The sequence below is a fragment of the Panthera pardus genome, unplaced genomic scaffold (genome assembly GCF_024362965.1).
Source record: "Panthera pardus isolate Hobbes unplaced genomic scaffold, ASM2436296v1 HiC_scaffold_17, whole genome shotgun sequence".
In the NCBI taxonomy this organism is placed as follows: Eukaryota; Metazoa; Chordata; class Mammalia; order Carnivora; family Felidae; genus Panthera; species Panthera pardus.
In genome coordinates, this window is record NW_026526732.1 from 27,772,262 (window position 1) to 27,795,591 (window position 23,330).

The 23,330-nt window shown below is 43.4% G+C and overlaps 1 long non-coding RNA gene and 1 pseudogene across 1 annotated transcript in view; one reads left to right on the plus strand and one right to left on the minus strand.

Moving 5' to 3' along the window:
• Nucleotides 1–17,009, plus strand: part of LOC109249869 (uncharacterized) — a 43,074-nt gene extending 26,065 nt beyond the window's left edge. Inside the window, exons 3-4 of the long non-coding RNA XR_008422880.1 lie at nucleotides 13,544–13,613; nucleotides 16,614–17,009. This is a non-coding gene — a long non-coding RNA (uncharacterized LOC109249869). The remainder of the gene's footprint in view (nucleotides 1–13,543; nucleotides 13,614–16,613) is intronic.
• Nucleotides 17,010–17,846: 837 nt separating this feature from the next.
• LOC109249813 (protein BEX5-like) lies at nucleotides 17,847–22,265 on the minus strand (annotated as a pseudogene).
• Nucleotides 22,266–23,330: the final 1,065 nt, after the last annotated feature.

The following is a 23,330-nucleotide window of genomic DNA, read 5'->3' on the forward strand; positions in this document are numbered from 1 at the left end:
AAATGGACTTCGCTTGGGAGCGAAGAAGAGGGGACTTCTTGTCACAGGGCTCATCCTCAGCTGTGTTGAAAAAAAGTTTCCGTGAGAAGCTATGACTTACGTGTTAAGGAAAGAATGTACTCTGTCTCAGGTGTAATTCATCTTGTATCTAAAAATGCATGATTCTGTGAAATACAGCATACTTATTTCTCTCTCTTTTGTCCTTTGAGGAAAGTCTGCCCATTTCTTTTGAAGTAGCACTACTATATAAAGGAAACGCATCTTTCTTGCCTTGTAAACAATTTTTCCCATTATTTTGTTCCTCTTTCCCAAACAGGACTTTTTTAGTGGGAATGAAGATAGAAGAAAAAGAGTTTAATGAAAAGACAAACATGGATACAAATTTATGATCATACTCACCTTCTTTTTAAAAAAAAAAAGGAAAAATAATGAAGTTAAAGCAAATTGGATCACAAAGAAAAAATCAGATGTATTATGAAAATAATAATGTTTATGTTTTCTCTCTGGATTATGTAGTTGTTAAACCATATATTTCATTTGTTGACTATTTTGCGGTTATCACTCTGTTTATAAAAATGATTGCCAATTTCAAGCCTCATTCCGGAGAATGAGCCAGAGGGCATTGGGATAGGTGCGCACTAATCCTAAAATTGTGTTTGAACATGAGAGCTGGTTCTCCTTAGCAGGACTCAGGTGTTACAACCAAGGCTTAAGCCACAACAGAATTAGAAAACTATCCTTACATGGAAATCTTTTCTCAGAGGGCGTATATTTTGAATCTCTGTTTTCAATGAACAGAGCAAGCAGGGGCTGTGAAATGCATTTTCAGTTGGGGAGAGGGAAAGGGGCTTGTGGAAGGTGGCTAGTTAAGGGATGAATTAAATCTTTCTTTTAAAAAAAATAAATCAGAAAATCCATGTTTGGACCAGGCATTAGGAATACTATAGCCTTTGGTTCTTGGTCAATGGGAAATTTTAATCATAGATCCTTGGGAAATTGACCAGACTACTCATTGTCCCACAGTAGATGTCAAGTATCTACCTGTCATAGAATTTCCTCCACCTGTTAGAATTTGGATGCCACTCTTTGGGGAGAGGTGGGTCTCAGGTAGCACTCTCTCAGATGGTGCAAGTGCAGGGTGGGTTCTTGGCAGTGAGCATCTCCCTGTATTTTGCCTCTTATGTGCCTCGCTGTCCTCACCCTAGTGTTAGCCCTGAGAGGCACCCAACAAGGTCTGAGGGGTCTGAGAGTTAGTCAATATAACCATTCGGGCATCTCCCAGGCATGTGCAGATCTGGGAGAGCACACTGGCTTGGGTGCTGCAAGAGCTCCAGTAAAGAGAAAATGCTGGTTGCTATGCCTCAACCTCAGCTGTGTAAAGTGACAGTTTACTCCTCTGACCAAAATGTATCTAGAATGTTAGAAAGCGCCTGTGCCTGATGTGTCTCTCAGAGTCAGTCTAGGCTGGTCTGCCTGCCTGCGTGAGCAGCTGAGAATGTATTTTCAAAGCTGTCTAGTGACTATTGCTCAAGTGGCTTACAGATGTCTGGGTTGGTCCTCTGGTAGATTCTCTCTAGAGCATTCTCTCTAATTCTGACCTTCTATCCCTACTCCAGGGATCTTGAGACCCACCTCTCTATTCTGTTTGGGGATGTGGCAATGATGGTTGATATTCTTCTGGTCAGAATGCCCAGATGCTCGTTCTCAGCTGTGTCTTCTCCATTGTAGGGGTTGAAATTGTTCCTGGAAGAGTTCCAGGGCCTGATGTCCTCACTTATTGGATTTTGCATATTTAGACAAAGCTTTTCCTTATGATTCCCAGATATGGCTCCTTCTCCTCTACTCCCCAGAGCACTTGGCTAATATCTGTTTATTGCTTTCTCTGCCCTGTATCCACAGTGCCTAGTGTATACATCTTGGCCTCACCAGACTATGGGCCCCACAAGTCCAAGGACAATGTCTTATTTAGCTCTGATTCTCCACAGCAGGTAATCCAGCACCTGAGGGTTGAGATGTGTCCCAGAAAGAATTCTTAAATGAATCAATGGGTAAATAATTGAATTTGTTACTCTGGAAGGGAATTCATCAAAAATTTTGCTTCTTTTTAAAGTATTTTAAAAAATTTATTGATTTTTGAGAGAGAGAGAGTGTGAGCAGAGGAAGAGAGAGAGAGGGAGCCACAGAATCTGAAGCAGGTTCCAGGCTCTGAGCTGTCAGCACAGAGTCTGACACGGGGCTCGAACTCAAGAACCGTGAGATCATGACCTGAGCTGAAGTCAGACCTGAGCCACCCAGGCACCCCCAAAATTTTTGCTCCTAATTGGACAGAAAAGTATTCTTCTTGGTGCTCAAGCTTCTCTGTACTCATCAAAGTACTGCATTTGGAAGGTGTTGTGGTAACTGAGTGATGGCCAGAGGAAGCATGAAAACAGATGCTGGAAAGAAACATTACTGTGAGTCAAGCTTAGGTATTTGTTTAGATAATAAGGGGTAATGCCAGAGTTAGTAATGAGGGAGACTAGACACTTTAAAAAGTACAAAATGAAGAAATAATTGCTAGTTGGGATCCTGCTGCTTTAGAATGTCCGTGAAAATGTTAGCAAATTGTATTTATGTGGGATCAGATCCCTAGACTCTATTATTCCAAATATATTGTAAAATTGTTGTGACTCAGGATCGCGTATCCATGTGGTTGATACAGGAATGTCATGATGTGATAGAATGATTCCTCAACGTGCCCCTCTACCACTGTCTGGTTGGTTGTTTTTGAATGAGGCATTTAAATTATAGATCAATTTTTGTATAGAAAACAAACAGAATAGGCTAAGTGATGTCTATGATCTTTCCAATCTCTAAAAGGTTACAATTTTATACTTTTAGGTCGTTTTGAAAAAGACACAATTATTCAGAGTGCTCTTTATGGGGAAAAAAAAAGATCCATACATACTCTTTTCCGTGAATATAATTTAAATATTTCAATGTAATATGGTATATGTTCAATGATTCATTTGAAAATATTAATATTTTAATAAAGAATATGTTAATGAAATCTCAAAATGTATGAACCGTTTAATTAATTTTTAACCTTTTTTAAGTTTTTTTTTGAGACGGAATGGGGAGAGAGGCAGAGAGAGGATCTCAAGCAGTCTCTGTGCTGTCAGTGCAGAGCCCGATGTAGGGCCTGATCCCACTAACGGTGAGATCATGACCTGAGCTGAAACCAAAAGTCGGATGCTTAACCGACTAAGCTACCCAGGTACCCAAAAACATGTTTGTTTGTTTTTTTTAATGTTTACCTACTTTTGAGAAAGAGCAGGCGAGGGGCAGAAAGAGAGAGGGAGACACAGGATCTGAAGTAGGGGCTTTGCTGACAGCAGAGAGCCCAGTGAGGGGCTGGAGCCCACGAATTGTGAGACCATGACTTGAGCTGAAGTCAGACGCTTAACCAACTGAGCCACCCAGGCGCCCCTGGACTCTTTTAATTCTTAACACAATATCTGCATTTTTCTCAAAAACAAAACAAAAATACTTTCTACTTGAAACTCCACATCATGATGATATTCCCCTTACAGTTTGCTGAATGACATTTTGTTAGGGCTGATAGGAGGGGGTTACTCCCACAGTCCTGGAGTCATAGAAGCTGCCTGATGGGAAGTGATATGCACGTCACAGAGCATAAGTAGGGAAGGGATGGAAGGGGAAGAGTCATCCCTCATATTTGACTCCTTCCACGGTAATTTTCTTCCTACCACCACTTCTGTGGAGCCAGAGGAAGCACGAACGAGACAGAGGTGACTTACTTATGTATTACACACAAATTGGAAACCAATGGTTGTCCTATCCTTTCTGGCTCCAATTATTTCCCCAGCGCTCCCAGTTGTGAAATGGGGTGACCTTACATCAGACACAGAAGAATTTTGGCACCAGCTTAAAGAAAAGCTCCTGATGAAAATAGAATTCTTTTTGCTTTACAAAAGTATATTAATTATGTATATAAAATAATTCTTTATGGTCTGACTTGAGCATTAAATCCCATCGATGCATCACATGCTACATTCTTTGGTTCAGCAAAAGTGTGTTAAAAAATGAGATTTTGCAACTTTCTAAGTGGGTTTAATAATGAGGAAGGTGGTAAGGGCTGGCTTTTCTCTGGTTTAAATTAAAACAGTTTCTGATAAAGACAAACCAAACTTCCCTCCTCTGTGTTTCTCTTCTTTTTTTTTTTTTTTTTTAAGTTTATTTATTTTTGAGAGAGACAGAGACAGCGCAAGTGGGGGAGAGGCAGGGAGAGAAGAAGGCAGAATCCCAAGCAGGCTCCCCACTGTCAGCATGGAGCCTGATATGGGGGCTCAAACTCATGAAACCATGAGATTATGACCTGGGCCGAAACCGAGATTCGAACACTTAACTGACTGAGCCACCCAGGTGCCCCTATGTTTCTCCTCTTTCATAGCTTTGGATCCTTCCAAAATACCTATCATCTCAGAATAGGGTAAGATGCCTTGAGAACGCCCTACACAGAGGAAACCACCTTTTTGGTGGTGCATTCATGATCTCCATGCAAAGATATTTCTATGGGGTGAGGTCTCCTTGATTGAAACCATAATCTTATGTTCTTTCCTATCTCTGATTAGCCACAATTCGTTTCCAGGGAATTGTGCAACCGATCCAGGATTTTATTTCAGAGAGAGCCTGGGCTATGCATATATTCTTTGTGGACACATTGGGCCTGAAATCCCAGAAAGTCCAGAGACGAGTCATCGGCAATACGGTTGCCCTGGTACACGAAACTGTGATCAAACTGGTGTTATCTGGTGTGTTATCAGAGTGTAGATGAGGTGTAGGTGGCAGATGGAGGAAGAAGGCGATTTGACGAATGACAGCTATTAAATTGAAACCAGGGAGGAGCAGCTCTCAACTGTGGGCCAATCTATACCGCCATGTGAGGAGGGACGCTGTGTTGGCAGTGACACGCTGGCAGGGTCAAGGAAATGAATTCCTGTGGAAGTGTCAAGGTTGGCCAGAGTTCCCTCCGAATAATAAAATCTTTACTGCACCGTCAGTGCTCATTGGAGACAGAAAGGAGACGTTGAGTCAGTGTCCAGAGAAAAGCAGAGTCAATTCTGTACACACTCTCGGCTAACACAGACCATCCCTGAATGCATAGCCAGCCCCCTGCTTGAGAAAAATCACACCTGCGCCTCTACCTCTCCGACTTACTTGTATCTTCTACCAACTTCATGACGAGTTTGGTTTCTTCGTCTTGTGACACAATGTATTTTTCTCCTTTATTTCTCTGGTGGAGAAAAATATGGAGAATTAGAAAGAAAAGGAGTATCTCCACTTTTCCTTCAGATGCAGTCCTAATGCTGCTCTTGAAAAAGGCAAGCGTGGAAAAAAAAAAGTACCCAGCCTGTGCAAGTTTTTGTTTTAGTTTTGTCGTCTTTGTGGATGTGTTTAATAGTGAGGTACTTTGTGCGGGCTTGCAAAGTCACCGTATTGGGCGGAAGGAAACCTGTACTGCTCTTCCCTAGGTTGGTCCTGTCCTGCTGAGGAAGGGCATACTGTTAGGAGAGGCATAATGACACTCACACCTTCTTGCGAGTTCCATTACTGTCACTAACTACTCCTTCAGCTCTGGGCTATCTTTCAAATGCGTGCTCAAACACAGCCTTCTCAGAAATCCTTCTTTCATTTTTTTTTTATTTTTTTATTTTTTTTTTATTTTTTTATTTTTTAATATATGAAATTTACTGTCAAATTGGTTTCCATACAACACCCAGTGCTCATCCCAAAAGGTGCCCTCCTCAATACCCATCACCCACCCTGCCCTCCCTCCCACCCCCCATCAACCCTCAGTTTGTTCTCAGTTTTTAACAGTCTCTTATGCTTTGGCTCTCTCCCACTCTAACCTCTTTTTTTTTTTTTTTTTTTCCTTCCAAAAAAAAAAATAAATAAATAAAGAAAATTTCAAACAATAATTCTAGAGGAAAGATTAGTGATCTTTCTATTCTCATTGCAATTAGCGATATTACAATAGTATTGTCATATGAAGAGGGAGTCAAAATTATGCAGCCCAAAATATAGAACCAAGTATGGATTTATGGCAAATAGATAATTATTAAAAAATGACATTAAGACAATTTTGTAATTTTATGGGAACTTATCAGCTCTTTGGAAAATTTTGTTATGATTATTTTTCTCCTTCTAAATAAATATTAATTTTCTTACTAAAAAAAAAAAAAAAAAAAAAAAAAAGAAATCCTTCTTTCATACATACTCGCTACTGTCCCACCCTCACCCCCAAGGAATCACTTTCCTTGCACTATTTCTAGACTTTGTGCATATCTCACTCTACTGAAACCATTGATCTACCTTGTTTTCATGTCTCTCACACTAGAATGTAAACCCCTACGGAGAATAGATGGTATCTTGCCTAATAGTGAAAGGCAAATAGTAGGGACCAAATAAATGTATGTTTGACTGACTGGCTGCAGTCCTTATCATGGGGCACACAGCCGGGGGGGGAGCTGACTGTTCTCTGAGTACAGGATCTATCACACCAATATTTTACTTATTTTCTGGCTTGGTACATTTCCCTTAAAGCCAGTTCTGGTCTATTGTGAAATGTCTTTCTCATGAGCCGCTTCCCCCTCCATCGTGTTAACACATATACACACATAGTCCAGGCAGAAGGTTTCTTTGCGGATGGGGAAATGAAAATACCATATTGCATTAGTTCTAAAACAGAGATTTTTTTTTCACCTTTTGAATTGAAATTAGGGAGTTTTTGCCAATCGATGACATCTTCCAGCTATGATTGGCAGTGCTTTTTGGAATCAGACCCAAAATGATGCATCTTTCAATGACGGCTTCTTAGATTTGTTAAAATATTGTACTTATGGAAAAAGCTATACCAGGGGCCAAGCCAGCCAGAATTTATATGGTAAATTCTGGATATGTTCCGAATGCTACATTAAAAACAAACCAAAAACCGACTTTTCCAGAATAAAGTGAGAGGATCAGACTTAAGGATCAGCAAGCAAGGATCATGTGACAGTCATTGTTACACCTCTGGCATCTGATCTAGTACATGCCTGGAACATATACATACTTACTGCATAAAGTTAATTGATAATAGTTTTTGAGTATTCACTCTGTTTTAGTCAGTGGATTTTAAGTGCTTTTTATGTTTAAGCTCATTTAATACTCAGGATATCACTGTGTGGGACTATGATCCCCATTTTTCAGATGCATAGAGTGAGGCTGAGGGCAGGAAGGTAATGTGCCCTACGTGCTATAAAGAGTACGCAGCAAAGCTATGGCTGGACCCCAGCTTGATTTGCCATCAAAAGCCATGCTCTTGTGCTCTATGCAGTGCATTCTTTCCAGTGAATATTGATTTTGAATAAGTGATATTTCTACTGGTGGTCATTTGCTTGGTCAGTTGTCAGTTCTCAACTTTCTGTCCAAATTGTCCACTTTCCTGGGCCCCATATACTCCACTAGTCATCAAATGACTATCCTGGATCTAACATTTTGATGAATATTGTTTGGTGTAATAAACAGTCCATTGGAAAAATATTTCCTTTATTTAATGATTATAGGCAAAATCCTATCAAAACCCAAATGCTCTAAGAGCCATTTGTGATTATGATGTGGTTGTATTTCACAAACGCAATATTGTGGAGGTAAGATAAATTCATTTTGGGGGCGCCTGGGTGGCTCAGTGGGTTAAGCATCTGACTCTTGATTTCAGCTCTGGTCATGATCTCACAGTTTGTAAGATCAGGCCCCAAGTTGGGCTCTTCATTGACAGTGTGGAGTCTGCTTGGGATTCTCTCTCTCTCTCTCTCTCTCTCTCTCTCTCCCCCACTCTTGCTCATGCTCACTCTCTCTCTCAAATAAATAAACTTAAAAAAATTTTTCAAGAAAAAGTCATTTTGTAAGTAGTAGAAAAAAAAAAAACCCACAATCTCTCTTTCGTAGGATTGCCATCCTTGAGGTCGTGTAGAAAAAAATTAAATTCGGTGGCCTTTGATTGATGTCATCTTTAGGGCCTGAGACCTGTTTTTCTGACACCGAGACACTCAAGCATAATATTAAGAAAATCCTGAGGAAATTCACTTCAGGTACAAAAGATTCTGCTAGACCACCGTTTCCTCTTTGTAGTCATTGCAGAGCTCAGAATGAGGGGTGGTGCCCTGGCCACCATGCTGGGCAATGGAAGAAGCACGGGTCTAGGACCAAGCTCGAATGTGCACCCCAGTTTCCTGGAGGGCTTGTTCAAACACAGATTGCTGGACCCACCCCCACAGTCTCTGATCTATCAGGCCTGTGATGAGCCCTGAGAATTTGCATTTAAACAAGTTCCCAGATGGTGCCCATGCTCCCTATCCAGGCAAAACACTCTCTGAACCACTAGCCTCAACATTAGAAGGCCAGAGTCTGGCTCCTGGACTCCTCATTTTCCCAGCTGTGGCTTAGGGAATTTAATGATCTGTTTTGACTCCTTATGAGTAACCTTGACTATAGGCTACCTGTTGTATCCATTTTGTTTGTTTGTTTTTGAGAGAGAGACAGACAGACAAACAGAGCCTGAGCTGGGGAGGGGCAGAGAGAGAGGGAGACACAGAATCCGAAGCAGGCTCCAGGCTCTCAGCTGGCAGCACAGAGCCCAATATGGGCTCGAACCCACTAATCGTGAGATCATGACCTGAGCCGAAGTCGACACTTAACCCACTGAGCCACCCACGTGCCCCTGTTGTATCCATTTTCTAAGACTTGTGTGAAAAGAAATGAAACTAACATGCTTGCAAATTACTTAAAAAACTATTTTGTTGGTATTACTAATATTATTGTGAAAGAAGCTATAGATTTATGTCACCCCAGACAGCAGCTGGCAGAATTTTTGAGTTACACAAGGCCGAGGGGTAAAAGTTCAGATAATTCAAAATGAATGTTGTGCCCTAAAAGAGCACATAGGGGCCTTGGGAACCAGCATGGAATATAAGCGGTAGGGACACAGGCTCTGTTCTACTCATGTGTGTTCAAATCCTGTTTCCCGTCTGGAAAATCGGAATGGGAGCAGTTACCTTGCAGGCTTGCCGAGAGGGCTATTCAAGAGAATGCATTTAAAGAAGCAGCACATGGGGCGCCTGGGTGGCTCAGTTGGTTAAGCGTCTGACTTCGGCTCAGGTCATGATCTCACGGCTCATGGGTTCGAGCCCCGCATCCGTCTCTGTGCTGACAGCTCAGGGCCTGGAGCCTGCTTCAGAATCTGTGTCCTCCTCTCTCTGCCCCTCCCCCACTCATGCTCACTCTCTCTCAAAAATAAATAAACATTTAAAAATTAACATTTAAAAATTAAAATAATAATAATAAATAAAGAAGCAGCACAGTGCCTGCCTGCCATACAGTAGGCACTCCGTAAATATTGGCCAATATTTAGATTTCAGGTTGGTAACACAGCCATTAAGCTGTTCCATGGAAACAGCCAGTTCCTTGATCCTGAAAGTCCATATTCTAACTACGCTGCTTTGAACAAGCAGTTGGACTCACTGACCTCTAAGGTTACTTCCAACTAAGACTCTGATGTCAGCACAAAGCAGGCAAATCTGGCCAGTTGCCAGCAACCAGGACTGTTTTCCTCAGTCTATAACCGACAGCTTTACCACTCACGTCTTGGCCCTGCCCCACCCCATAATCGTCAAGCAGACTTTCTGGAACTCCCTAGCAGGCAAAGCACTAACAATAGAAAACTTAAAATGACACAAAGACTGGTGTTCAGAGCGCTTCATTCCCCCCCCCCCGCCCCCCCCCCCCCCGGGTTATGTGACAATTGAATCAAGTCTAAACCAGAGAACGTGTGACAGTGCAATGAGCTCTTCACGAACAAATGCCAGATAAGCTTCAGCAATGTGCTCCGGGTGGGTGGAACTTCCAGGCTTGCAAAACCCTGTAGTTGATGGAGGCAACAACTGGAACACAATTGCTGACCAAGTCGTGGAACCTGATGCCGTGTCATGGGGCTGGAATGCAGCTCGTGGTACCCTGTTGGGCAGACTTTCCTTTTATACCTCATGCAGATTAGAAGTTATTCACTGAGGCTGTGTGTCTTCTTGCACAGCACAGGGACCAACACTCTGCCCATTCAACCTGACATCACAAGTGATACGGGCGGGTAGGGCGTCCTTGAACATGCAAGCTCATTTCAGTGATGGCAAGTGACTGATTCAACAAACTTGGGAGAGAATTTGCTCAGTTTCCATCACTCTCTTTCTCACTGGGTTTAGGGTGACTGGGTGGGTCACGGGACAGGCAAGGAAAGATGACAGTAAGACACTTCAGTTTGATCTGACAGCATTAGTTGCCTCTTCTGACATTCCTTGACAGCAAATACAAAAAATATAATTCTTTACGGGAATGCCTATTTTTAAATCTTTTTCCTAATTTTAAGTTGGGAGTGAGAGCATTTTTTTTTCTTAAGGAAATATTTCATATGATTGACAGATAATGCACTATCCATTTTTTTCCTGACTCCTGGTAAACCTTTAACTTTTCTGTTTCTCTCTGCATCTGGGTCCCAGTTGCCTCCAATTCTGAGAACTTTTTCTCACTTTCTTCAAAGCTCTCAGCCTCTAGAGTACTGACTTCCTTTCCATATGATTCATTGCCAGCCTTCACGGTGACTTCCACATTCATAATCTTCCAGTCAGACAAGCACTGTTTTCATTCTATCTCAGCCACACCCCAGCAAGGCCACGTCTTACACTTGGCCACAACTCAGATATGCTTCACTTCCAGGATGGCAAATTCTGAAATCCCTACTTTTTTCTCAAAGTCCATTCCTTCCTCTCTCCCTCTGCTTTTCCTTTCATCTCCGTTGAGACCTCTAGTTCATGATGCTTACCTACTCTACCTATCCATCACCTGGATTTGGTTTCATTGCAGCAACCTGAACCCATTGGCTTATCACATCAATTCAGCATCACCCATGATTCCCTCTGTGATACCCTTTCCATTCTTGCTGGCTCTCTAGAGAGCACTTGCAGGGATCTCCCACCTGGTCTCTCTTTCTTCCAATCTGCTCTGTTCTAATCCATATTAGTTACCCCTTCTAAAATGCTCATCCTGATTTTAAAGCCCTGAGAAAACTTGTGTAACTCTTATCCTCCACAACCTTCTAGTTTTTCTTCCAAATCTTGCTCATGCTCTTTTTTTCATCTCCACCTGAAAGATACCGTCTATTGTATTAAAGTCCATCTCAAATAACACGTCTGATTCTTCCACCTGCATTTGGTCACTTCTTAATGTTATGTTTCTTTGCTAGTGGCAATGGTCTGCATATTTGTTTTATCTCCTTGCAGTGTGATTCAGGCTAAGGCACATGAGCGCTGGATTTAGAGACAGATCCAGATGAAGACCCCGGCTGTACTATTTACTGTATGTATTAGTTGTAAGATCTTGGGCGAGTCTTTCATCTGCCAAGACCACACTTCCTCCTCCAAAAAGGGGACAGTACCACCTACTTGGTGGGATGGTAATAATGATTCAATTAGAACAAAAGACTGCCATATAAGAGTCACTCAAGAAATATTATTTCTTCCATTCTTCCCCATTCCTTGTGTCTTTGAAGTAGAAGACCACGTCTTACTCATTTTGTTTCCCTTGAAATGTCAACAGAGTTTGGCCTTTCCTGGGCCATAAGTAAATAGTCACTGAATTCCCATGTCTATATCATGCGTCCTTTTTTGTTGTGAAGGTTGGAGCTCCAGAGACAATGCATTTTTTTATCTGCATTCCGTTTCCTACTTAATTTTGGTATGTTTGTTTATTTACTTTGTTATTTTTTTAAGTAGGCTCCTTGCCCAGTATGGAGCCCAATGCAGGGCTTGAACTCATGATACTGAGATCAAGACCTGAGCTGAGATCAAGAGTAGGACGCTTAACTGACTGAGCCACCCAGGCACCCCCATTTTCATAAGTTTGAAGCAGAATATTCTTTTTGTCTTAATTTTTAAATGTTTATTTATTTTTGAGAAAGAGAGACAGAGAGTGAGCAGGGGAGGGGCAGAGAGAGAGAGGGAGACACAGAATCTGAAGCAGGTGCCAGGCTCCAAGCTGTCAGCACAGAGCCTGATGCAGGGCTCGAACTCACGAACCGTGAGATCATGACCTGAGCTGAAGTCAGACGCTTAACCAACTGAGCCACCCAGGTGCCCCTAAAGCAGAATATTCCTTATACGCTGAGCAGACACTTAATTATACCAAATTTCCCTACCATGGATAATTCTATCTGCTCTATTGAGAAAGACCTGTGGCTAGGTGCCCTATGTCTGGCCTGGAGTAAAGAGACTTTTGTGTTTGTGTGAAGAAAGCTCAGTCATAATAATGATATCTGAGAATCTTCCTCTTGGGGTGATTGACTCAGCATGATCCAGTATGGTTGTGACCCATCATGCCCTCTCCCACACGTGGAGCTAATATGAAATGAGTTGGGAAAACTGATTCACATCCTTATATGCAGAGGGACCCTGTTACAAAAATCTAATAATACTACAGAATTCCTGGCAAAATAAGTGCTTCCCTGGGGAAAGCTAAGGCTCCCGGCTCAATGCTTATTAAAGGTATTGTGACGTAGTAGAAAGCTCATTGACCTTGGGTTGGAAAGGCCTTCACTCGATCTCAGCTCTACTACATATTAGCTGTGGAACCTCATATAGGTTACTTGGACCTCTCTTGTCTGTAAACGATGACAGCACACTACATCACAAGTTATCGTGAGCACTGAATGACACACCTGGAAGCAAGCACCCAGTGGCATGCACGGCATAACCAGAAAGAACAACTGACAAACGCTAGTAAAAACATCAAAGAGCATAGAGAGATTTTTCATTGAAAAAAGACCTAGCACCATTTGTAGACATAAGTAGTATCTATTATGCTGTCAGCGACTACCCATGTGCACGGTTCATGTGTCAACTTGGCTGGGCTTTGATGCCGAGACATTAAGCCAAACACCAGTCTAGATGTCACTGTGAAGGTATATTTTAGCTTTTACATCAGTAGACTTGGAGGAAAGCAGATTTACTCCCCATTGTGTGTAGGCGTTGTCCAATCTGTCGAGACCTTAAGAAGAAAAGATTGAGGAATTCTACTGGCAGGCTGCTTTCAGACTAGAGCTCCAATGTCAGTTCTTCCCTGGTCTCCAGCCTGCTGACCTGCTCTGCAGATTTGGGACTTGCCAGACCTCACAACTGCGTGAGCCAGTTCCTTAAAATAAATCTCTATGTAGATACACCTCCTATCGGTTCTATTTCTCTTACACAGCCTGCCCTGCTCACTAGGTGGTCATTAAATGTCAGGAACTATATCCAACTCATCTTTATATCCTCAGCACCTAGCCCAGTGCCAGCTATATGGTAAATATTCATGCTTATTGAGCTGAAAAAGAATAGCTCGCATTCATATACTATTTTGTAAAAATCGTTACACTAATCAATGGCTCTACTTAGTTCTTCATTCTTCAAACATTTTTCAGATGACCACGCTTAACGCTGATGATGCAGAAAGAAAAGACAGAATGGCTCTTCTCTGGCAGTTGTTTAACGGTGGGTTGGAGTGAATGGGGCTGGTGCATAAATGGAGGGTAAAACTGGACACTTGGGACCCAGCGTATCCAGGCGAGAGAGTGTGAGCTCCTGGTGCAAAGCAGGGGCAACTGGAAGAAAGAGGAAGGGATGAATTCAAGAGAGAACTAGGATATGAAAATAGTGAGAAACAGGAGAGTAAGGTGTCTCCCATGACTCCCCGGTTTCTGTCTGAGAAGACCTGGGAGGAGCAAAATTTCTCATCAGCTCATCTGATCCTAACATTCCTCAACATCACAAAATACAACCCCTTCCTTTAAGGGATGCAGACACTGAGGCTGAGAGGGAACAGATCAACTGCCCCAAGCCTCATAAATCAGGAGCTGGCAGAGCTGGTATCAGAATCGCAGGCCATACCGTCTGGCTATGATGCCCTCTCTTCAGCTTCCATTATGCAGCCTGGCAAACGCCCTGGGCAGTGAGGAGTGAGGAAGGGCCTTGGAGCATCCCTGTGACTTCTCTATGGTGTCACCTCACTCCCTTGAGTGGTCAGATAGCAAAGCAGCCTGCCGCCCTATCTGGATGTACAACTGAACTTCATAAACGACCCAGGAGTCATTCACTTCCTTTCCAAGAAGCTACAGAGAGTGAAGCAGATTTGCTGTGCTTTCAGTTGGTTGTCCTAGATGGGAAGAGGAGGGACATTTATTTGCAGTCAGAGAGGGATAATGTTAATTGGTAAAAATGAAAGTACATTTTCCCCCAAAGCGTGAGGTCATCCTCTTCCTATTTTTAATTCAGAAGTGCCCTACATTGAATCAGTGTTCCCTTTCAAGTAAATGACAACATTTGACTTGTTGTCCTTTAAAGCCTGCCCACCCATCCCCTTCCTGCTCTCTCTGCTGACCACAGTTATTAACCCCAGCAGCATGAATCAAGGAATTCTAGCAACCTGAGCCCTCTCCGTAACCTGGCAGTTGTCCAGCAACTGGTAAGGAGAGAACTGCTTTCTCTTTCTTGCTCTGAGATGGACCTGGAAGCGGGAACCAGGAACCAGGAACCCAAACCCACCTCTGGTCTCCCACATCATTTTCCAAGTCCCTCTTTGTCCGCCTCTCAGCTCTCATTTGTCTTGACTGTCTTAACATGGCCCCTAAGTTGAGGTGACCCACAGACTGCTAACCTGTCTTCGAGGGCACCTGTTCATGTAGCTTGACCTTTGCCTGGGTCTCAGTTTCTGATTTTTTTTTTTCTTTTTTGACAATGCTGCTGCCCCCAGACCAGGTGGGCTCATGTTTAATTCATCTCAGGGCTAATTCTAGCCAGGTTAGGGAAGGGGCATGGCAACTTTGGCCTCCCACCCCAGGCCTTCCTGCTGTCATGGTGACTAAGGAATGGTGGGGGGCAACGGTTTGTGTCCCCCTCCCTGCCCCAAGTTCGGGGCAGTCATGGCAGCCTCCAGCACCTGTTCCCAAAGAGCATCCTCATAGGACACACTAATGGCAGAAACACAGGTATGAGGCCAGTGGGAAAGAGGCATGGAGATGCCTTGCAAGCAGGCAAGGAGAAACATGCAAGCATCAGGATGCTCCTTTCCCTCACTTGCAAGGGTCAGGATTGATCCTAATACCTGGTATATGCCGGTTATTCCACTATCTTCCAGGTGGGCACACCAAGACTGACGTCCCACAGCAGAGAGGTCCAGTGCCTCTGAGTCTTTGCTCCTGCTGTTCCCTCCGTGTGACTTGTGCTGCCTTCTTATCATCACCTCAGTTTCTGAATTCTTATCTAAGCCCTCCAGGACACTTATTTTTCTAGCACCTCCCCCCACTCCCTGTCTTGCAGGACTGCCCTCCCGTTAACCACTTAGCACAGTGGCAGAGTGGTTACCAGGTGATTCAAGTGGAATTTAGAGCTCTGCAAAAACACAAGTGCTCAACATGTGTCAGGTCTTTTGACTCCTGCTTGACTCTGAGCCTTGCTCATCCTGGAGGTTTACTTCATGCACCATTTGGGACATCTTCAAACTGGGGTTTCAGGCAGCCCTCGCCATCCTAGAATGAGTCTCGGATGGGGGGCTAAATCTGAGGTCGGTTGGGCTCTGACCCAACACCTGACTTATTCCAGTGGGAGGGTAGTTCTAAGGCCAGGCCTCGGCCCCTACCCCCACGCCAGCCAAGTTCAGCTGTGATTTGAGAATCATGACTTCCTGGGTCTCAAGGGGATGGCAATCAGACCTTTGCCAGATGGCGAGGCAGCTGGATGCTACTTTTGCATAAAATCACTACAGAGTCTGTAACCATTAGAACTACCATTTTCATGGAAGCCAGCTCAACCTTGTTAACTGAGCAAATTTGGAGCAGCTCCAAACATCCATCCAGTTGATGAAATTGGTGCTCTCCAAGCATGCCACATCATTTTGAGTCCAAATTCAAAGTTTAATCTCCACTGGTGGTTTCCTGAGAATTGTCGTCCTGAGCATTGGGAGATGGCACAGGAAATATCGACGATCACCCCTTCATCATCAAATTGTGATTTGTGAACTAACATTCCTGGCCAGAAAAAGTTGGAAGAGGCTAAAACTGTCTCTTAGCTCACATTTTTTTTGCAATTTAAAATCAATGATATAATTAGATTTCCGTATCCTACTGCTTAATCCTTTGTTTAGATTTCATGCTTTCAATTATTCGTATCACCTTGGGTTTCCAGTTTGGGCAATTAAGAGTTGCCACCTTGCACAGGAGACTCCCGATGTCCCTGATGGAAGGTCACGGTGATGTCTAGCAGCCTAGGCTGAGTCCCACTCCACTGGCTTCCAGAGCTCTGCTTGCCCTTGGGTGTTTGCTGTCGGCTGGGCTGTGTTGCATAAGGTCAGAGCCTGGAGCTGCCACATCCACAGCTCTGTCCCCAGCACTGACTCAGTGCCTGGCACTCAGAAACTGCAGAATAAATATTTATTGAGTGAATGCCTCGAGAGCAATCAGCGGCTGTGTAATGGGAGTTCTTTGTCCTTTTCTACAGCAAATGGATCTCAAAGGTCAGGAATGAGAAGATGAAAACGGAATTGAAGCAGATTAAATCAAGGCACAACATTGTCACCCATGGTACATGTACATCTGCACCCAGGGTTCTGCTCAGAGAACCCTCACAGAGCTTCTTTCTCTCTGTGCCACCTTTTTAAAATCTTTATTTATTTGCGGGGAGGGGGGGCAGAGAGAGAAAGGGGGAGACCCAGAATCCAAAGCAGGCTCCAGGCTCTGAGCTGTCAACACAGAGCCTGATGCAGGGCTTAAACTCATGAATCGCAAGATCATGACCTGAGCCAAAGTCGGCCACTTGACCAACCGAGCCACCCAGGTGCCCCTCTCTCTGCTTTTAAAAGAAAACTGGACAGTCTCCTGCAGTTCCAAAGTAGACTGGAAAAAAAAAAAAAAGCAGTGGAGAGAGGGGAGTTCAGAAGGAAAAGTCCAAACACCCTCTTCCCTATAGTAATATTAAAAACAGTAAAAACAATAAGGCTAAATTGTATTCAATCACTTTCCATGTGTCAGGAACTGTACCGTACATTTATTATTTTATTAATCTTCGCAACAAGCTTATGAGACAGATATTATTATCATGCCTATTTGTGGATGAAAAATAGGAGCTTGAAGAATTTGAATGATTTGCTGAAGCTGGTAGTTAGGGAAGCTGGAATCCGCCCCAGGTTTGTCTGAGTTTAGCCACAGCCACATAAGTGTTGTGTCTTTGTCCTTTCCTGGTTTCAGTATTTAAGAACAAGGTGCAAGTCTCATGAGTTGTTTCATTCAGAACACCTGGCTCAGGGTCATGCATATCATGTGGAGATAGTAAATATTTGTTGATTTGGAAGTAGAGATAGTCAAAAGGCACTAGGATAGGGTTATCACACTTGAAAATAAGCACACATGAAAGGAAATTCCAAAGCCAACTAAGGGAAAGCAGAGTGGTAAGTGGCCTTGCAGCTCACAAAAGACACAATGTATCATTAAAGGTGTTTGGCATTCTTAGCATTAAGTCAAAAGAGCATTTTAAAGTGGCTCCAACGTGTCTCCCTGCTTAAGTTTTTCTTTCCATTGGTTGTATGGACTGAATTGTGTCCCCGAAATTTATATGTTGAAGTCTCACCCTCAACGTGACTCTATTTGCAAACGGAGAATTCAGGGAGGTAATTCAGGTTCAATAAGATAGAAGGGTGGGACCCTAATGCAATAAGAAGAGGAAATACACCTCTCTCTCTCTCTCTCTCTCTTTTTAGATTGCTTCTTAAACTGCTTTATTACCTTTACAGCATGTAATAAACATCTTTTCCTGCAAGTTGATGAAACTTCCCTGACAGAAAAACTTCCAGAGTAAGGCAAAATGGAATCTCTAATCAGAAAAATGACATAACACCATAGGTTCACATCAAGAAAATGCAACTTCGGGAAGCAGGGGGGTTATTATTACTAATCTCAGCATTGGAGGCATAAGGCAAAACTCATCATGATGGTCACGGTGAGGGGGATCTCCTATAAGAGTGGGCAAACTGTACCTCAACTGAAGCCCCCTGATTCCCTCCTTAGCCACCTCATGTCATCCGTGAAAAGTTCCGTATCATCTGTGTCTCCATCTGTCATGTCAACGTTATTGACAAGCTTGTTGGGCATATCCTCTCTACCATCATGGGCAGGTGGGGCCAAATCCACTCTAATATTTCCTCCAGGCTCCTGGCCTTCACCACCTCCCAAAGGGTGGGCTTCTTCTTCATTCTGCACTGGAGCCTGCCTTTCTCCTTCTCTTTCCCGGAGGACATTTTCCACGTTGAAACTTTTTTCCTGCTTACTTTTCCTGCAGGGATCCAACAGAGTCTTTCTCTCTTAGCCTTGAAATCTGCTGTGCCAATGGACCTGAATTTCTTGAATGCAAATGGACGACTTGCTGGGCGGGGGAGTCAAAACCACTTGCTGGATGGTGACGTGGTTTATTTATAAGGAATTTCAACATGGCTGGGACCCAACAGCTCACCCTGCTTTCTCTGCCCACCATTTTTATCAACACCTCTCTTTTTCTCTCTGCTTAAACACAGAGAAGGACATGTGAGGAGACAGTAAGAAGATTGGTCATCTACAAGAAAAAGCGAGGTCTCACCAGGAACTGAATTTTCTAGCACCTTGATCTTGGACTTTCAGCCTCCAGAATGGTGACAGAATACATTTATGTTGTTGAAGCCTCCCAGTCAGTGGTACTTATTATGACAGTCTAAGCAGACTAATACAACAGACCACCCTACATTGTGTTATCAGAATTATATGCATACAACAATAAACTCATCTCATGCTTTAAAAATCTTCAAGGTCCCCCATTGACTTGTAAGTCCAAACTCTTTAGCTTGGAACCTGAGGCCATCCTCCGTGTCACTCTTGTAGCAGCCTGCCCAGGCTGCAGTCCTTTACCACCTTGTTTTTAGCAAACATTCAGCGATCTTGCTGTTCTCAAGACACATCTGGCATTTTCTGAAGATGCAGTGAAGAAGCCCGGTGCCTTGGGGGGCGGGGGGCACATGAGTTGCATGTTAGGGGACAGCAGGATGTGACGGAGAGGAGCCATGTTGCAGACACGGTTACTGCCTGCCTTTCTTCCTTGTCAACAGTCCTCACTGAGTTTGGGAGACATGATAGGCCCAGGTGCTGAGTGAATACTAATGCATAAGCTAGGAGTTAGCAAGCTTGTTTCATAAAGGGCCAGGTGAAGGTAAACATTTTAGGCTTTATGGGCCATCTGGTCTTTGTTACAGCTCAGCCTTTCTAGCATGAAAGAGGTCATATGTCCTACATAAACAAATGAGCATGGCTGTGTTCCAATAAAACTTTATTTCTAATAGCCAGTGGGTTAGATTTGGCCTGTGGGCCATGGTTTTTCAGCCAGTTCCCGATGTGCCAATCCCTGAGCACTGACATTGTTGATCTGAGTCAAATCTGGAACTACTTTCAGATTTTCCTGTGATATGAAAGAGGGAAAATTGAATTCTTTAAAAGTCTTGCTGTTGAAATTGTAGGTTTTAAACCAATAGAATCAGCACCACCTGGGAGCTTGTTAGAAATGCAGAATCTGAGCCTGGGTGGCTCAGTCGGTTAAGTGTCCAGCTTCAGCTCAGGTCATGATCTCATGGTTCATGGGTGTGATATCCACATTGGGCTGTGTGCTGACAGTGCAGAGCCTGGAACCTGCTTTGGATTCTGTGTCTCCCTCTCTCTCTGCTCCTCCCCCGCTTGTGCCCTGTCTCACACACTCGCTCTCTCTCTCAAAACCAAATAAACAAAAAAAATGCAGAATCTCAGGCCTCACTTCAGACCTCCTAAATCAGAATGTGCATTTTAATAAGAAGCTCCGCTGATTGGAAGATACATCACAGCTTGAGAAGCGCTGGTTGAAGCCACTGTTGATGGAACGTTCTATTCCTTGCAGCTGAAAGCATTCCTAACTTACACCAACAAGCAGGAACCACATCATGAACAATCTTATATACTTTGCTAAGCACTTTGATGTTTTAGGCAGGGAGTGAGAGGATACATTTTTTGGGCATATGTCTTCTTTCTTACGGAAAAATGAACTCCTAAAAGATACAGCGTGTACCAAAGAAACAACTCCTGTAACTGATTCTACACTACAAAGCCCACCAGGTAGGGCCTCCACCACTGGCACACCGTCTGATGGAATTCAAAAGCAGTTTCTTCTGTAAGACCTGTTCTCCTGTCTATAACCCACTGCTCTGGGACCTGGAAGGATGCTCTGCTTCTGGTACATTGTTAGGGCTCAAAAGTGGCTGTGGGCTGTAACTCTGGGATTACAGTTTGGAACCTGAGTCTGACCTGCAGTTATTTACATTCAACACTGCCACCACTCAGCTTGGTTCATTTACTTTCTGAATGTGTACTCACCTCTTCCCTAAGACTATAAGCTACTTCACCAGAGGCTATCATATTTTAGGATTTTTGCATTCCTTCCACAAGTGAAAAATGAGAGTCAAAGATCTAAATATTATCAACTCTTCTGCAAGCTAAGTCTTATTTATATTCTTTATGTTGAAGCTCCAGCGCAACCCAGGAATTCTTTGAGAAAGAATTAAGTACAAACATTTGCTTTTAGGGCTGCCCCATTTATCAAGTCACTACATCCTCCTGTGGTTTGTTTATGAAGCGCTACAATCCAAACACACACCACCTACAGCCCACTTGCGCAGTATGTGTGCTTGTGCTAACACGTGAATAGCACGTCATAGTCAGATTTGTATAAACAGCACCTCACTTCATCCACAAAAGACCCTAGGAATGGGTAAATTAATATCCCCATATTACTGATAAGGAAACTGAGGTACAAAGTATGGATGCACGTACGTAAGATCACACAGCTAGAAATCTGGTGGCAGTAGGAGAGGGGTGAGAATCCAAACCCAGAGTCTGTGCTCTGAACTGCTAAGCATTGTTCCCATGAACAGAGCTCTGGTAAATCAAAAGCCAACGTCTCATTGCCTTATTTTCTTTCCACCTGCAGGCATCTTCAGCTAGGATTTACATGTGACAAATCATTTATCCTAAACCCAGAGACAATGAAGATAAAGTGCTAGAGCCACTGACTCCACGGTCAGGTTGGCAATGTCCATATTTACCCTTCCTCAGTAGGAGCTAATGAGTTCATCTATCAGTATTAAATCTGAGGACGTACATTTATTTATTTATTTATTTATTTATTTATTTATTTATATTTTTGAGAGAGAGCAGGGGAGAGTGTGTGAGTGTGAGCAGGGGAGGGGTAGACAGAGGGAGACAGAGGATCCAAAGTAGGCTCCGTGCTGTGAGCTCAGAGCCCGATGCGGGGCTCAAACTCACGACCCTGAGATCAGGACCTGAGCCGAAATCAACAGTTGGCCGCTTAACCAAATAAGCCAGCCAGGTGCCTCAATCCCCATAACTGGGGAAATACCTTGAACATCAAGTTAAGAGGGATTACTTTTTCTTTCTCTTAGCAGTTAAGTTAGAGTAGAAAGTTTTTCGCCATCACTTAAGAGTCTACAGGAAAGATTGTGGTACGAGTGCCTGCAAATACAATCTTATTAATCTGTCTAAATTCCAGAGGCTTTCTGGCAAAGCCTGTGACCACATCCAAACAGTTAAAGTAAAGCACAGAACATGAAGCCTAGAGGTGGTGGTTTATCTCCGGATTATTCTGATCATCGGTCCCAATTCGTGTAAGAATTCAGCTCGTGGTTTCCCCTGGCTCTGCCATTTTCTAAATCAATATGACCTCAGAAAAGGCACAGATCATCTCCAACAAAGGCGTTTCCTCTCCAAGAGATTAGAGCAATGACTTTGTGCCGAGCAAGTTAACACCAAAGGATGTGTGCCTTATGTGTGCCTTAAGATTTCATAATTGTTCCTAAAGATTGCTTTCTTCACTCCTGACATCCGTTTTGGCCTCTTCCCCACTCTTTCTCTTGTCTCTCTTCCTTTTCCTGTCTTTTGTTCCTCATCTGCCATCACCCAGTTGCTCAGACTGGGAACCTGGAACTATTTTTTTTCTGAATGCAATGAATAACCAGTCCTGCAGATTAGACCTCCAAAGTAGATTTCACAGCTACTTCCCTTCTTCTTTACGACTTTCCTCCAGTCCAGCCATCGTCATTTCTCCATGTGAATGTCAACCCCTGGAGACACCTGGTGATACCACCTGGACTGCTGCAGGACCTTTCATTCAACTCCTGCCGCTCACTCCTGCTCAGCCATCCTTTCCTCATACAAAGTCAAAGTGGCATGCACCACTCCATTGTCCGGTTGGCCTCAGAATACCATCCAAATCCATGTGGGATCTGGCTTTTCTCCAGCCTCAATGAGACCTCTCACTGCACACTAGCCAGACCGAGTTTCCAACTGTTCTTGCAGTGGGCCAAGTTCTTCTCCATTTCACAGACTTCTCTTCTGTTTCCGGCTCTGCAAGAAATCCTCCCACTTACCTACACACCCATCACATCCTTTAGGTCTTTGCTCAAATATGACTTCCTCAAGAGGCCTTTCTAAACTTACACGCTAGCTTCCTATGCTCTTCACCCTTGTTTCCCTAGAATTCTTCGTAGAATTCCTTTGTGTTTGTACATTTATGTATTTATCTCCGGCCTTTCGCGATAGATTGTAACCACCATGAGGTCATGGACCATAACCTTTTGGTTGATGACTCAGCATTGGGTCAGGTCTATGGTAGGTAAGGCCTTGGTTATTATTTGTCGAGTAAGCAAATCAACATAATCTGCAATACATGCACATCTCATGAACTACAAAATGGGTGTGTCTCTGGAAAACAAAAGAAGTTCATGGGTTCTCAAAGATAAATGATAATTTAGTGGTGAGCTCTGGTGGGCCACCCACACATTAATATAAGACTTGTTGCTGTGAAATGAGTAATAGTAATGGAAATATTAGTATGTTTGAGGAAGCATGTGGGAAAATCACTTTAAAAAAGATGTCGAAGGGCACCTGGGTGGCTCAGTTGGTTAAGTGTCTGACTTCAGCTCAGGTCATGATCTCACAGTTCGTGGGTTCGAGCCCCGTGCTGGGCTCTGTGCTGACAGCTCATAGTCTAGAGCCTGCTTCGGATTCTGTCTCTCCTTGTCTCTCTGCCCCTCTCTCTCTCTCTCAAAAATAAATAATAAAACATTTTTGAAAAAAGAAAAGAAGATGTTGACGTATA